Below are 16196 nucleotides of genomic sequence, written 5' to 3'. Positions count from 1 at the left end.
ACCACAGGCTAGCTACATGGGAACCACAGGCCATCTACATGGGAACCACAGGAAATCTACATGGGAACCACAGGATAGCTACATGGGAACCACAGGTTAGCTACATGGGAACCACAACCCATCTACATGGGAACCACAGGCCATCTACATGGGAACCACAGGATAGCTACATGGGAATCACAGGATAGCTACATGGGAACCACAGGATAGCTACATGGGAACCACAGGCCAGCTACATGGGAACCACGGGATAGCTACATGGGTACCAAAGGCCATCTACATGAGAACCACAGGCCAGCTACATGGGAACCACGGGATAGCTACATGGGAACCACAGGGCATCTACATGGGAACTACGGGATAGCTACATGGGAACCACAGGCTAGCTACATGGGAACCACAACCCATCTACATGGGAACCACAGGCCATCTACATGGGAACCACAGGATAGCTACATGGGAATCACAGGATAGCTACATGGGAACCACAGGATAGCTACATGGGAACCACAGGGCAGCTACATGGGAACCACAGGCCAGCTACATGGGAACCACAGGCTAGCTACATGGGAACCACAGGCTAGCTACATGGGAACCACAGGCCATCTACATGGGAACCACAGGAAATCTACATGGGAACCACAGGATAGCTACATGGGAACCACAGGTTAGCTACATGGGAACCACAACCCATCTACATGGGAACCACAGGATAGCTACATGGGAATCACAGGATAGCTACATGGGAACCACAGGATAGCTATATGGGAACCACAGGCCAGCTACATGGGAACCACGGGATAGCTACATGGGTACCAAAGGCCATCTACATGGGAACCACAGGCCAGCTACATGGGAACCACGGGATAGCTACATGGGAACCACAGGGCATCTACATGGGAACTACGGGATAGCTACATGGGAACCACAGGCTAGCTACATGGGAACCACAACCCATCTACATGGGAACCACAGGCCATCTACATGGGAACCACAGGATAGCTACATGGGAATCACAGGATAGCTACATGGGAACCACAGGATAGCTACATGGGAACCACAGGCCAGCTACATGGGAACCACGGGATAGCTACATGGGTACCAAAGGCCATCTACATGGGAACCACAGGCCAGCTACATGGGAACCACGGGATAGCTACATGGGAACCACAGGGCATCTACATGGGAACTACGGGATAGCTACATGGGAACCACAGGGCATCTACATGGGAACCGTAGACCAACCACAAGAAAACCACAAGCTGTCCAGACCAGTCAAATGGGAATGGAAGGCCAAACACAGTGCCAGAGCCTATTTTTGCCCTTAATGTGTCACTACTTCTGCATCATAAACAAAATAGAATTCCCTCACCATTTCAAGAAATTCTTCTTTTTGTAAAATCCAAAATTCTATACTTTACACTCAGCAGCTTATTTTCCTGTTAAAAACATGAGCTGAAGCCGTAGAAAAGTAAGACATAAAAAAAGTGTAAAAAAACAACAATTTTAATAGTGTTATTAAAATATTCCCACAGGAGTAGTTGTGCTAAAGTATTCTGTGTTTCTTGTGATAAACTGTAAATGTATTTTATTTTATGCAAAATGTTGTATATTTTATTGGATAATTGAAGCTTAAAGGGATATCCGATAATACAGTTACTTTGAAGCGGTGGTCCAGTCACTTGCATAAAAAACAAGGTTCCTGTGGATTTGGGATAACTTGCTGATCTGTATGAGTCCAGTGCTTGGACCCCCAAAGATCTCAAGAACGAGTTTAGTTTTACCCCCCACGAACAAAGCAGCCGGCCGCACATGTGCCTTACTGGTCTCTTCATCTCTATGGCACTGATGGAGGGACAAGCGCTGCACTCGGCTATCTTCGTCAGCTCCATAGACAGTGAATTGAGCTGCAATATGCAAGTTGGAACTGCCACTCCAATTTTTTAAGGTGCAATGGGGTAACAACAGACCCCTATTCTCGTAAACCCACCACTGAGATCCCAACCGACCAGCAAGTTATCCGCTATCCTGTGGATAGGATATAACTTGTTGTAACTGCATACAACTTTAAGATAATGGGGCACATTTACTTACCCGGTCCATTCGCAATCCAACGGCACCTTCTCTGCGGTGGATTCAGGCGATTCACTAAGGCAGTTCCTCCGACGTCCACCAGGTGGCGCTGCTGCGCTGAAGTCCGCCAAGGCCCGCCGGAGTGAACGATCCTATACTTGGTGAAGGTAAGACCGGTTTACCTTCACCAATGCGGCGGTTTCTCCGAATCCATCGGGTTTTCGTTTGGCCACGCCCCCCGATTTCCGTCACGTGCATGCCGGCGCCAAATATCTGGGGCAATGCAGGGAAAATCGGCTCAAAACGGAAAAATTTGTGTAACCCGCCGTTAAAATGTGATTCGGGCCCTTAGTAAATGACCCCCAATGTTGAAGGGGCAGTCCGAGAATCTTGAAAACCCATACTAAGACCAGACAGGGGTGGACAAAATATAAGTAGACTGCTTTGGCTCCAATTTTTAGGCCTTTGTCTGGCCAAAAGTTTGGGGTGGGGTCATGAGACTTACTTCGGCCAATGAGTGGCAGCATCAGTCCATGGGACATCACTTCCATTTACCAGGGCTCATTAATTCCTTTGTTTTCCCCTGGAACGAGAACCACATTCATTGGCTGAAGTGGATTCTATGACTCCCAGAATTTCTGTCCGAAAAGGACGGTACACGGAGCCAAAGTAAGGTAAGTATGTATTCTCTTTTTTTAAGAAGCCTAATATATACAGGTGGTCCCCTACTTAAGGACTTACAGACGACCCCTAGTTACAAACGGACCTGTGGCCTGTGCTTTGGCCTTAGGCTTCAATGATCAGCTGTAACAGGTATCACAGGTGTCTGTAATGAAGCTTTAGTGTTAATATTGATTCTTATGACAACCCAACATTTTTAAAATCCAATTGTCACAGAGACCTAAAAAAATTTGTCTGGGGTTACAATTATAAAGTATACAGTTCTGACTTACATACAAATTTAACTTAAGAACAAACATACGTAACCTATCTTGTACGTAACCCGGGGACTGTCTGTATATATTAATCCACATCTGCACTGAGGTCTACCCTTCTTCTACTTTCTTGTAAATGTGGGATGTTTTATTCCAGAAAGAGCACCACTCTTCGCTGTGGACTCTGTGTTGTTTTGCAAATAAGCCTATTAACCCTTTAAAGCCCTCGCACTTTTTTGTTTTTTCATTTATCACTTCCCACAATCAAAAATCTATAACTTTTTTTTACACGTAAAGAACTCTGTGACGGCTTGTTTTCTGCATAACAAATAGCACTTCATAGTGATGGTATTTATTATTCCATGTCCTGTACTGGAAAGCGGGAAAAAATTTCCAAATACAGTGAAATTGGTGAAAAACGCATTTGCGACATTCTTCGGGTCATACATTTAACTCTTGTAGAATTTTTTGTTTTTATTTTGCAATCTTCTGGCGCTTATAACTTTTGTATATAGTGTACTGAGCTGTGGGTGGTATCTTTTTTTTGCGACTTTTGATGAAGTTTTCAATGCTATCATTTTTAGGACTGTATGACCTTTTGATCACTTTTTATAGATTTTTTTATATTTTTCAAAATGCCAAAAAAGTGCCATTTTCAACTTTCCGTTATGGGGTCAAACACAGTGAAAAAACATTTGGGGTCATTTACTAAGGGCCCGATTCGCGTTTCCCCGACGTGTTACCCGAATATTTCCGATTTACACCGATTTTCCCTAAATTGCCCCGGGATTTTGGCGCACGCGTTCGGATTGTGGCGCATCGGCACTGGCATGCATGCGACGGAAATCGGGGGGCGTGGCCGAGCGAAAACCCGACGGATTTGGAAAAACCGCCGCATTAAAAAAAAAAAAATTGGTCGCACGTGCCATATTCACATGCACCACGATGAAGACGATGAACTCCGGGGCACCTCGGCGGACTTCGGCGCAGCAGCGCCACCTGGTGGACATCGGGCGCAGGACCTTCATGAATCACCGGAAGACCCGAACGCTCGTCAAAGAAGCCGCCGCTGGAACGCGAATGGACCGGGTAAGTAAATGTGCCCCATTATATTTTGATAGATCGGGAATTTTCGAACGCCACGATACCTAATGTGTTTGTGTATTTTGCTGTTTATTTATATTTATATCAGTTCTAGGGAAAGGGGGGTGATTTAAAATGTAAGGTTTTTTTATTATAATTTTATTAAACTTTTTTTTATTTTTACTTTTACTATTTTTCAGACTCCCTAGGGTACTTTAACCTAGGTTGTCTTATTGATCCTATCATATACTGCCATACTGCAGTATGGCAGTATATGGGGATTTTCATCCTCATTCATTACAATGTGCAATTAGCACATAGTAATGCATGGGTTAAATCCAGACAGCCTTGCGTCTTCGGAAAACCCGAGGCTGTCATGGCAACCGACGGGCGCTCCCCGATGACCTCACGGAGGACGACGATCTCCAAGATGGAGGTGCCGTCAATTTTTCATCAACTTTTACAATTATTCTAATAAGCCTGGGAAGCTACCATAGTCCCTCTTTGATCTGGCTTTATAGACTGTCACACTGCCTCACTCTCCCACCCCTCCTGCTCCTAAGGCACTGCACAAGTGCTGTGGAAACAGAGAGAAAAGTGTAACAGTCTGTAAAGCCAGATCAGGGTCATTAGCATAATAGTAAAGGTTGATTTTAGAAGGTAGGAGGCCATGGATAACAAATATAACACAATAACTTAGTCGCAGGGCCTGGATTTTGATGGTAGATTTCCTTTAATGTGGTTATCTGTGATACAACACACAATCCATCTTTCAGGAATTAGCATAATAAGTTGATTTTTAGAAGGAAGGAGGCCATGGATAACAAATATAAGAAGATTACCACAGTGACGGTGCCTGGATCTATCAGTAAGTGTCCCTGGTTTATCATGATGAAACCATGTTTGATGATAGATTTCGGCCATACATACGTTCCCACCGGCGGCAAAAGGCACACGGCGGCGGTACAGTGCCACACACATGTGGCACCATACCGCACCATACACGATAAAACGATGGAACATGTTCTATCTTTTTCCGTCCATACGGCCATGTGCCACTATCTCCTATGGAGAGTGGATGGGTCACCCCTCCTCCTCTGCCGCGTGCTATAGCCCGGCGAGCTACAGTCATGTGAATGAGCCTTATAGTGAATGAGACTAAATTGCAATACCAAACACAGCCTAGAAACAAGAGTGGCGCTCTTTTAGAAAGTTTCTACACAGTCTCTTTATAAACTATGTTATTCTTTATACATAGTGGAAGGACACTGTTCCCATAGTCGGATCTAGAGACATAATGAAGTTATCCGGTAGACGGGCAGCTCGCCGGAGAGGCTGGAAGGCCATGAATAGGGTTAATCAGATGTACACTACTTTGATCCCCCGGCGGTGCGTGCGCAGAAGAAAAGACAACATATTTTTTTGTTCGGTGTGTACATTTTTCAAACAAGACAGGAGCAAGGGGAAAGCTCAGAGCGAGAGAATGTAGAACAAAAGCTGGTTGTGAGCTGCGTACAAGATTCGGTGAGAGTTTGTATTCTGCCCTTTTTTCTGTGGGAGTTACTTCCTGTTGTTGACTCGAGTTCTTTATTTAGAACCACCGAGTTGCAGGGCGACGGTTTCGCTTCCAGAATGCGAGGAGTCATTACAACTTTTCAAAGGCCGTTCAGAAGACGATCGCTTCAGCGCTTTTCACAGTTTTTATTGCGCTCGGACTCCTTCCAATGTCTTGTATTTTAATCACACAATAAAAAGGGAAAAAGCAAACTTCACAAACGCCTCTTACTGCAGAACGTCTTGTATTTGTCTTCAAGGAATAGACTAAGACTATAAATGATCCTGGGTAACAATGGTGGAAGACGTGCAGTGATGACGTAGCTCAGGACATCACATACATTCAGACTAGCTGCGCACGTTGTGGATTACGTTTTATGCGATTTGGAAAAAGTAATATAGACAATGCATTTTTTTCTATGCAGAAATGTTTGTGCGATGAGGAAAATGAATGACTGTCATTTTGCAAAAAAAAATAATTTTGTACCCCTTAAAGGGGTATATCCTACAAAGACAAGATTCTTAAATATATATAGAATAACAAAAAAAAAACACATTCTCTAATTTTCTGTTATTTCACAGATATAAGTCCAACCTGTCTCTAGAAGTCCTGGTGTACACAATTTTGGTTGCCTCTGGGATCCGACCGTAAATCTTCCGACTTTAGGGTCGGGCAGGATAGATTTTTCTCATGAATAGATTCTCCTGTCTCACACTGAAGTGTCTCTGCATCGCCCCTTCCCCTCTATTCCAAGACGACCTCAAACTCATATAGGAAACAATAGAAAGAAAGCCACCGCTCACTCACATAAGCTGCATCCTCAATATAGACGAGGTCCTATTCCTCCTTAGCTCTCGGTGCACGGAAAGGCAGTCCTGCCGGTTGACTGGATGATGCACAATGAAACGAAGGTATTCCAGCACTCAGAATCTTCTTTAAAAAAATATTTGAATTTTTATTTTGTAAATATTAAAATTGCAAGGTCACATCCTGGCATATCATCCAAAAAAGAAAAGATCTACGCATTTCGGACTAGTGTGCTTGCGTCCTTATTCATGATCATGAATAAGGACGCAAGCACACTAGTCCGAAACGCGTAGATCTTTTCTTTTTTGGATGATATGCCAGGATGTGACCTTGCAATTTTAATATTTACAAAACAAAAATTCAAATATTTTTTTAAAGAAGATTCTGAGTGCTGGAATACCTTTGTTTCATTGTGCATCAAACTCATATACACATACTCTCACACTTCCTGCCATGACTGTGGTAATCTTCTTGTAGTTGTTATATAAGAATGATCTCCTTCCATCTAAAATCAACTTTTAAGATTTTGCTAATGAGCCAGAAGGGCTCTGGAGGGCATTAAAAGAACCCCTCCATGCTCTGGATTAACTGGTTGCAGAACTGTGCAGGATCACTTCCCCCCTCCAGAGAAGTGCTCCTGCACAGTGTAACAGCCTGTAAAGCTACAGCATGGAGGGGCTCTGGAAATTCACCAAGAGCCCTTTTTGGCTTATTAGCATGCTTTTAGAAGGAGGCCATGGATAACAAATATAAGAAGGTTACCACAGTTATGGTGCCTGGATCTATCAGTAAGTGTCCCTGGTTTATCATGGTGGATTTTGATGGTAGATTAAAGGAAACCAACCACTTGAAGTGGCAGGTATAAGAGGGAACTACCGAGCACCAGCTGAGGGTGAGCTGGTGCCGGAGCTTGTTTTTGTTAGTGTTTTAAACCGCAGTATCACGGTTTAAAACACTTTTTAAACTTTATGGCCAAAGCTGCTTCGGCGCAGGGAGGTACGCGCTCGGCGCACCATGCCCGTGGCTACATAGGAAGTGAAGGAGAGCCGTGCGCACGGTCGCGCGCATGGTGCGCCGAGCGCGTACCTCCCTGCGCCGAAGCAGCTTCGGCCATGAAGTTTAAAAAGTGTTTTAAACCGCGATACTGCGGTTTAAAACACTAACAAAAATAAGCTCCAGCACCAGCTCACCCAGAGCCGGTGCTCGGTAGTTCCCTCTTATACCTGCCACTTCAAGTGGTAGGTTTCCTTTAAGTCTATGGGTATCAGTAGACATTGCAGATTGTCATGTGGAAAATGTGCATATAAATCTGCATCAAAAACTCTGTCCTCATTTCTATGCAGATTTGTATTATAAGTTGTGTATTATTGACAAATATTTAGATGCTTTTTTTGCCTTTTTTCACCTGATGTCATATCATTTCAAGCAACAATCCACATCTTCATCATGATGCGGATTAAATGCAGATTTCTACTCTCCCTTACACTACAATGAAAAATAAAACACATGCAAAATTCTGCGTGATGACATAATCATTATTTTATCTTCTGCATTGAGCAACAATTTCCATGCGGAAAAATCGTTTACAATTTAATGCTACCGTGTGATGCTGCACAACAAAATCTTCACGTAAAATTTGCACACAATAAGCAACACGTGCTTAAATTTATAGTGAATGTGATTGTCAAAAAGTAATGTACCTTATATACTTGAGTATAAGCCTAGTTTTTCAGCACAAAAAATGTGCTGAAAAACCCAAACTCGGCTTATACTCGAGTCAAAAAAATAAATATATCTAAATTCACCTTTCCGGTGACCCCTGTATATCTTCTGTGCGATCTGTCCGGCAACGGCGGCAGGCTATATACACTGGGGCAGGGTCTGGCAGGCTATATACACTGGGGCAGGGTCTGGCAGGCTATATACACTGGGGCAGGGGCTGGCAGGCTATATACACTGGGGCAGGCGCTGGCTGGCTATATACACTGGGGCAGGGGCTGGCTGGCTATATACACTGGGGTAGGGGCTGGCAGGCTATATACACTGGGGCAGGGGCTGGCAGGCTATATACACTGGGGCAGCGGCTGGCTGGCTATATACACTGGGGCAGGGGCTGTCTGGCTATATACACTGGGGCAGGGGCTGGCTGGCTATATACACTGGGGCAGGGGCTGGCTGGCTATATACACTGGGTCAGAGCCTGGCTGCCTATATACTGGGAGGCTGTGACCAATGCATTTCCCACCCTCGGCTTATACTCGAGTCAATAGGTTTTCCCAGTATTTTGTGGTAAAATTAGGGGCCTCGGCTTATACTCGAGTCGGCTTATACTCGAGTATATACGGTAAACAATATATGATAAAAAGATTGATAAGGACTTTTTTACCATGGCTTTGCATATTTACAGAACCTGCACAGTATTCTGTATTACTGTATTTTGCTGTGGAATTATCACAACAAAATCCATGTGTGCATTGGTGTGTTAGACCTTAGTTTTGTGCTACAAACGATACTGATATTCTTTTTCTAATATGTGTTTTCATTTTTTTTCTTACTTTTAGTTCACATTGCCAGTACAGGCAGTACCCCCGGGTTACGTACAAGATAGGTTCCATGGGTTTGTTCTTAAGTTGAATTTGTATGTAAGTCGAAACTGTATATTTTATAATTGTAGATTGTTTCAAAATTTTTTGCTTATAAATAAAGCTTCATTACAGACACATTACAGCTGATCATTACTGCCTGGGACTATAGTAACATCCAGAGAGCTACCCCAGAGGTCACAGTGGGCAGAGGGGTCCATTCGTAACTAGGGGTCGTCTGTAAGTTGGGTGTCCTTAAGTAGGGGGCCGCCTGTACTTTGTTATACAGGGCCCCATTTTCTTGAGATGTTATTAACAGCATTTAGAGATTTGCTTTACAGCACCCACATGGGTCAAGTGACAAAACTGTCTGGAAATGTTCATTGAGCTCGATGGTGGATTGTGTGCACTGTGACCTGTGGTCTAAGATCTATGGCAGATCATAGATAACATACACTCACCGGCCACTTTATTAGGTACACAACTTGCTAGTAACGGGTTGGACCCCCTTTTGCCTTCAGAACTGCCTCAATTCTTCGTGGCATAGATTCAACAAGGTGCTGGAAGCTCCTCAGAGATTTTGGTCCATATTGACATGATGGCATCACACAGTTGCCGCAGATTTGTCGGCTGCACATTCATGATGAGAATCTCCCGTTCCACCACATCCCAAAGATGCTCTATTGCAGTAATGGCTAACCTTTTAGAGCTGGAGTGCCCAAACTTCAACTAAAAGCCACTTATTTATTGCAAAGTGCCAGCGCAGCAATTTAAGCAGTAATGTATTTCTCCTTTTTCTTTGACAATTTTCAATCGTTCTGCCTCCTAAGGACACCAACACAGTTGAAAGGAGGAGTGCAAATTCGCCTATCATTGTAGGAATATTCTGTAGGAAAATTCTTTGAGTTCTGTCTGGTGAAATTCATGCTGGGGTGATGGCCTGGGTGCCCACAGAAAGGGCTCCGAGTGCCGCCTCTGGCACCAGTGCCATAGGTTCGCCACCACTGCTCTATTGGATTGAGATCTGGTGACTGTGGAGGCCATTTGAGTACAGGGACCTCATTGTCATGTTCAAGAAACCAGTCTGAGATGATTCCAGCTTTATGACATGGTGCATTATCCTGCTGAAAGTAGCCATCAGATGTTACAGGGTACATTGTTGATACAAGGCAGGATGGATCCATGATTTCATGTTGTTGACGCCAAATTATGACCCTACCATCCGAATGTCGCAGCAGAAATCGAGACTCATCAGACCAGGCAACGTTTTTCCAATCTTCTACTGTCCAATTTCGATGAGCTTGTGCAAATTGTAGCCTCAGTTTCCTGTTCTTAGCTGAAAGGAGTGGCACCTGGTGTGGTCTTCTGCTGCTGTAGCCCATCTGCCTCAAAGTTCGACGTACTGTGCGTTCAGAGATGCTCTTCTGCCTACCTTGGTTGTAACGGGTGGCAATTTGAGTCACTGTTGCCTTTCTATCAGCTCGAACCAGTCTGCCCATTCTCCTCTGACCTCTGGCATCAACAAGGCATTTCCGCCCACAGAACTGCCGCTCACTGGATGTTTTTTCTTTTTCGGACAATTCTCTGTAAACCCTAGAGATGGTTGTGCGTGAAAATCCCAGTAGATCAGCAGTTTCTGAAATACTCAGACCAACCCTTCTAGCACCAACAACCATGCCACGTTCAAAGGCACTCAAATCACCTTTCTTCCCCATACTGATGCTCGGTTTGAACTGCAGGAGATTGTCTTGACCATGTCTACATGCCTAAATGCACTGAGTTGCCGCCATGTGATTAGCTGATTAGAAATTAAGTGTTAATGAGCAGTTGGACAGGTGTACCTAATAAAGTGGCCGGTGAGTGTATATTGTATCTTCCATCTCATGGACCCTCCGAGACGCTATAATATTAAGAGATGAATGCCAGTTATGGCAAGAGAAGTCAATAGATTAAGACCACTGTGGGGAATGTGAAGGGGAGAACGCAGCAGCCATTTTGGGGTAAAGGAATATTAATGCTGCTAGTGTTGCGGATAGTTCTTTTTCGTGGTAAATTATAATGATTTTTTGTTCTCTTTTTAGTGGGTTGGCATGGATTCTGAGAATCATTTCCGGTAGGGCTACATTCCAGCTACAACAATTTATTTAATGCCATTATGGAATGCCTTATCTACACTGTGATATTTATGTGGCACTTGTGGAGAGGGATGTTATGGTACAATGTGATATTTGGTGCTTCTGGTGAGGTATTGTGTGCTGCATTGTGATGCTTTTCCTGCCTGAGGAGGCTTTTGCTGCTGCGTTGTGTTATTCAGTGCTTCTGGGCAGGTATTGTGTGATGTACTATGAAGTTTTGAGCTACTGAGGTGTCTTGTGCTGCTATGCCATGGAGCTTCTGGCGAGATATTGTGTGCTGCACTGTGGTGTTTGGTGCTACGGAATCTGTTGAGGGTAAGATGAGTGTTGCACTTGCGTAGTAGTATGTGAATAACTGGAATTACATAAAACATTACCTGTAATTGCACTTTGGTTGTGGTTATTATGAGGGCAAAGCCAGGGGTATAACTACCGTGGTAGCAGCCATAGCAGCCACTATTGGGCCCACAGTGTCAGGGGGCCACACCATCTGACACTAAAGAATGAAGGAAGAGCACCAATATGTATATTATACTGCTCATTGTGCAGCATTGTAAGGGAAGGCCGGACCCCAGTGCAATGAAGGGGAGGCCGGCATGACAGGGCCGGTTGGGGGCGGTTTGCAGGTTGAGCGGCAGTAGTGAAGGAGGAGGGGTTGTCGGTCGCCACAGAAGACAACCGTTAGCCAGTTTTTTAATAATGTTTGGTTTTGGTGGGGGGGGGGGGGGGTTATTTTGCCATGGTAGCTAAAGGGGGCAGGGTGAGAGGTCCTTGGAGTTGGTGATGGGAAACATAATGATTGGTTTCCTCCTGCTGGGTGGTGTCCTGGGAAGTTTTTAAAAGGGGAGGGGGAGTTTGCCATAGGGTGAGTGGGGTCCGGTGCCCTCGAACCAGAGGTGGAGTTTGGGGTTAAAATAACAGGTTGGGCAGATTGGCATGCTCCCTTTTGTAACTCCAAGGACCTCCTCCTGTTGAGACGGGGTTTTCAATTTAATAATAAATTGTTATTTATGAAGGTTATGTACAAACATTTGTTATATGTTGTTTGTAATAAAAATGGCTGCTGTGGCCAATATTTATCCAACATTGGTTGTTTGTGTGTTTATTGGAAAGGGGGTGAGGGGTTGGATTGCTGGCGATGAGGCCTAAATAAGGGGAAAGATATTTCGGGTTTGGGGGTAAAATTGGCTGATAAGCAAAAAGGGAACAAATTGGACAGTGCCAATGTCATGGGTACTGTGCACATACTGACCACATCATAGCAAGTGGGCAGAGCAGGTTTGTAGGCACAAAGGCCGCTAATAACATTTTTATCATTCAGTGTAAACAGCCATGGTTTGGTTGCATGAATACTAAGTGTAGTATCAGTCCTCCGAAATGATCCAGTGTTTTCCAGATTCTATCCTGATGTGTGTTTCCTGCTCTGTCCTGTGGGAACCTTCTGTATAGTAATGCTAGTAGTATCAGAGAGAGATAACAAGTACATAAATGTATTAGCTCCTGTTAGGTAACTGAATAATCCTACAACACACATTGGGGCTTATTTACTAAGGGTCGCAGATCACACTTTCGTTGGACTGTTCACGGTTTTCAGGATTTGCACAGCTTTGACAGGTATTTAATAGGTGCCTGCGCTGGGATTGTGTCGCACTCGATTGGATTGTGGCGTGGCTGTGCTAGCTTCCATGTGACAGAAATCGGTGGGCGGGCCGTCGGACGATCTGGCTGATCCGGACTGAGCGTGGGATTTAACTTTCAAATTGTGTTGCAAGACAATGCACTTACATACTCCAGGAAGAAGAAGGTGAACTCCGGTGGACCTGAGCGGGGAAGCGACACATGCAGGACATTGGGTGCACAATCTTAGTGAATCGTGGCACAGTGCATTATCGCCAACACCGTGGGACCGAGTAAGTAAATGTGCCCCAATATACGATGACTATTACTGCCACAATTCTGGCACACAGTCACGTCTCGACCCCTGCTTTTTTTCTGAGAAACTACACCCTTTTCCCGCTAAACCCTTCTAAAACAAGTTAAAAAAAATGTAATGTCATAGGTAAGTTATTGAGTGCAAATGTATCAAATTCACTTTTTCTTTTATCTTTATATATCCCCCCCCCCATTATATCTTCTACTCAACAAATTAATTCTAAAATAAAAAATAAAGCAATATGATCTGTAGTAAATGGTAAGCGATTGTTCTCTGGTGTTTCATTACTGTTCTTTTGTAATATATTTCCCTTTTTTTTTAAATACAAAAAAAAAAAAATGTCATTTTTACAGAAGGCATTTTAGACTAAAATTATACAATAGGAATATATTCAGGATCACTGAACCGAGACAAAAAGCAAATTACAATGCAAAGTGTAAAAAAAACAACATACAGAGCAGCCACTTACGTACACAGGATCGTAACATTTTGAATTGTCCACAAAATGTTACCATTAAAGTTTTCTAAAATTGCTGTTACTCAGTTTACGGTATCTGTGAGGGTTTTTTTTTTTTTTTAGTTTTTAAAGGGGTATTCCAGAAATTTTTTTTTCAATGATCCATAGGCAGCTTACTGCTGGGCTGTTTGAGCTACTCTACCAATCTGTATAATAAATTGTAGATATATAATTTCTTTCTTTGGTCCTACTATACCACTAAATTAAAGGGGTTTAATATTGATGATCCAGTCAACAATTTTAGATTGGTGGGATTCTGAAATCTACAACCAAAGTTCAGCTGCCTGGACTACTATACAGGATTGAAATAATCTCCAAGTTATAGGATGTGTAAAACTATAGCCACAGATTTTTTACGGGGTCGCACTATACCTCTCAATTACAGTGGATTTCTGGGGGTAAAACATTAACTATCTATCCTTAAAGGGGTATTCTCATTTCGACAAATTAATGTTGTATGATAAAAAAATATAACTTTTTTTCCAATGTACTTTCTCTATCAATTCCTCACAGTTTTCTAGATCTCTGCTTGCTGTCCTGCTACAGAAAGCTTCTATGTTCACTTCCAGTAGACAGAAATCTGACCATGGTCACACAGGTGCACGGCTCGTTACATCACAGAGAGTAATCAGAGCTGTGTGACATAACGAGCCGTGCACCTGTGTGACCATGGTCAGATTTCCGTCTACTGGAAGTGAACATAGAAGCTTCCTATAGAATGACAGCAAGCAGAGATCTAGAAAATTTTGAGGAATTGATACAGAAAACATATTGGAAAATTGTACTTGTGTATATTGGAAAACTTTTCATTATGCAGACAATAACATTTATTTGCTGAAATGGGAAAAACCCTTTTTTCTGGAATATGCTTTTACTTATGGATGCTATTTTTCCCAGGTTGAAGGACCTGTAATGTGATGTCATTGCAGGTCCTTCTACCGCAAGAAATACACATAGGTTTCATGGTGATTTTGCCTAGAAAAGAACTTACCATTGACGACACCGCATCCCAGTCCTGCATCTATCAGGCACATATCCTTCAAATGAATGGGGCTAATCTGCAATACCAATCACAAACACTGTAAAATGAATGGCGCTGTGCTTGACATAGAGTGAAGAGGCTGCATCACTTACCTGAATGCTGCAGCCCCTTCAGATTGCTGATCAGTGGTGTTGGATACTGCCAACCTGATATTGATTCCCTAAAGTAAGAATAGGGAGTCAATAAATATTATAGAATACCTCTTTATACTCTCATTCGTTAATCTAATGGAGTTTCCCTTTAACATTAATCTTTATAAGCCAAACCGATGTTGTTGAGTAACTGCTACGTTATGTGACCTACCTCTTGAGCATGAATATTACAACAGGCGCTCCCGTGTAGATTCCATGTACAGCCAAACTGCAACTACAAGGTAAAGAGCAGGCACGATGCAGTCGCAAGTTTCCATGACAACCTAATATCCATTCGAAAAAAAAAAAATCTGAGTTTATTCGTGTTTTTAAGGAGATATGGACCATTCAGTTGTATAGCTGGGAGAATCGTGTCATCTGTTTCACAGGAATAATCGACACTTAAAATACCTCCCTAGTTCAACATAGTAAAATTAATATTGTAAATTCTGACTCTTCGGGTTAACTTTTACTACAGTCTCCGGGGATGAGAACAGCCACAGGTTAGCAAATATCAAAGGCAAACACCTAGATAACATGACAGACTCTGCAAGTGAATATTCATGGAAGGATAGCTGTGGGATATAGGACGTCCGCCTTAAAATATCCCAATATACTGCACTTTGGGGGATAGCACATTATAAATATAGATGAAGGCACTTGGCTGCTTTTGGTTTTATTATAAGTTGTACTAAATATTATTTATAACCGCATTTAATGATGTGACTACCAGTTGTTACAGTATAATACAGTACAGCACTACAGAATGTAGAATTAAAGGGGTTGTCACACAAAGATGAGTTCATCCTAAAAAAAAGTCAACCCAGAGAACAACTGAATACTATGGGTCCGGTTATTTCTATCACTCAGTGGTCATTAAAGGAAACCTACCATTTGAGGTGATGCATTATGAAGCAAACATACCTTGAGAATGCTGTGGCCACACTGATGCAGGATCATATCTTGGTTAATCCTTGAGCTGAGTGGTTTTGCTGATAAAACAGATATCACATTATGATAACGAAGCTCTGTCTCTTCTATGGCTCCTTCAGCACTTGCTTCTCTTAGCAGGAGAGTTTTTCTCTGCAGGAGAAGATGATGCAATCAGTGTTCTCCCTGCCAGACAGAATAATCAATTACTGCACCATCCCCCGGCTGCTGTGTATGAGTGATCCAGCTCAGGTTGATTAGTTATGCTTGACTAACCTCCATTTGTAATTACAAGCTCAGTGTTGATCGAGGCAGCCATGCTGACCCAGCTTTCCCAAGATCCTGAACTGTTTCTTCAGCAAAACCACTCAGGGATTAACCAAGATATGATCATGCATCAGTGTAGCTACAGCAATCTGTAGTTTCATAATGCATCACATCAAATGGTAGGTTTCTTTTAAAGGGCTATTCCC

The 16196-nt window shown here is 43.1% G+C and overlaps 1 long non-coding RNA gene across 3 annotated transcripts in view; it reads right to left on the bottom strand.

The window, feature by feature from the left end:
* The window catches only part of LOC140121135 (uncharacterized), a 135544-nt gene extending 119674 nt beyond the window's left edge, over positions 1-15870 (bottom strand). For all 3 annotated transcript variants that reach the window (XR_011854034.1, XR_011854033.1, XR_011854035.1), the window contains exons 1-4: positions 15718-15870; positions 14966-15077; positions 14755-14822; positions 14612-14678 (exon numbers count right to left, since the gene is read on the bottom strand). This is a non-coding gene — a long non-coding RNA (uncharacterized lncRNA). The remainder of the gene's footprint in view (positions 1-14611; positions 14679-14754; positions 14823-14965; positions 15078-15717) is intronic.
* Between the last annotated feature and the right edge of the window lie 326 nt (positions 15871-16196).

The sequence above is a fragment of the Engystomops pustulosus genome, chromosome 3, assembly GCF_040894005.1.
Source record: "Engystomops pustulosus chromosome 3, aEngPut4.maternal, whole genome shotgun sequence".
NCBI classification, from domain to species: Eukaryota; Metazoa; Chordata; class Amphibia; order Anura; family Leptodactylidae; genus Engystomops; species Engystomops pustulosus.
This window is presented reverse-complemented; position numbering and strand designations above follow the sequence as displayed.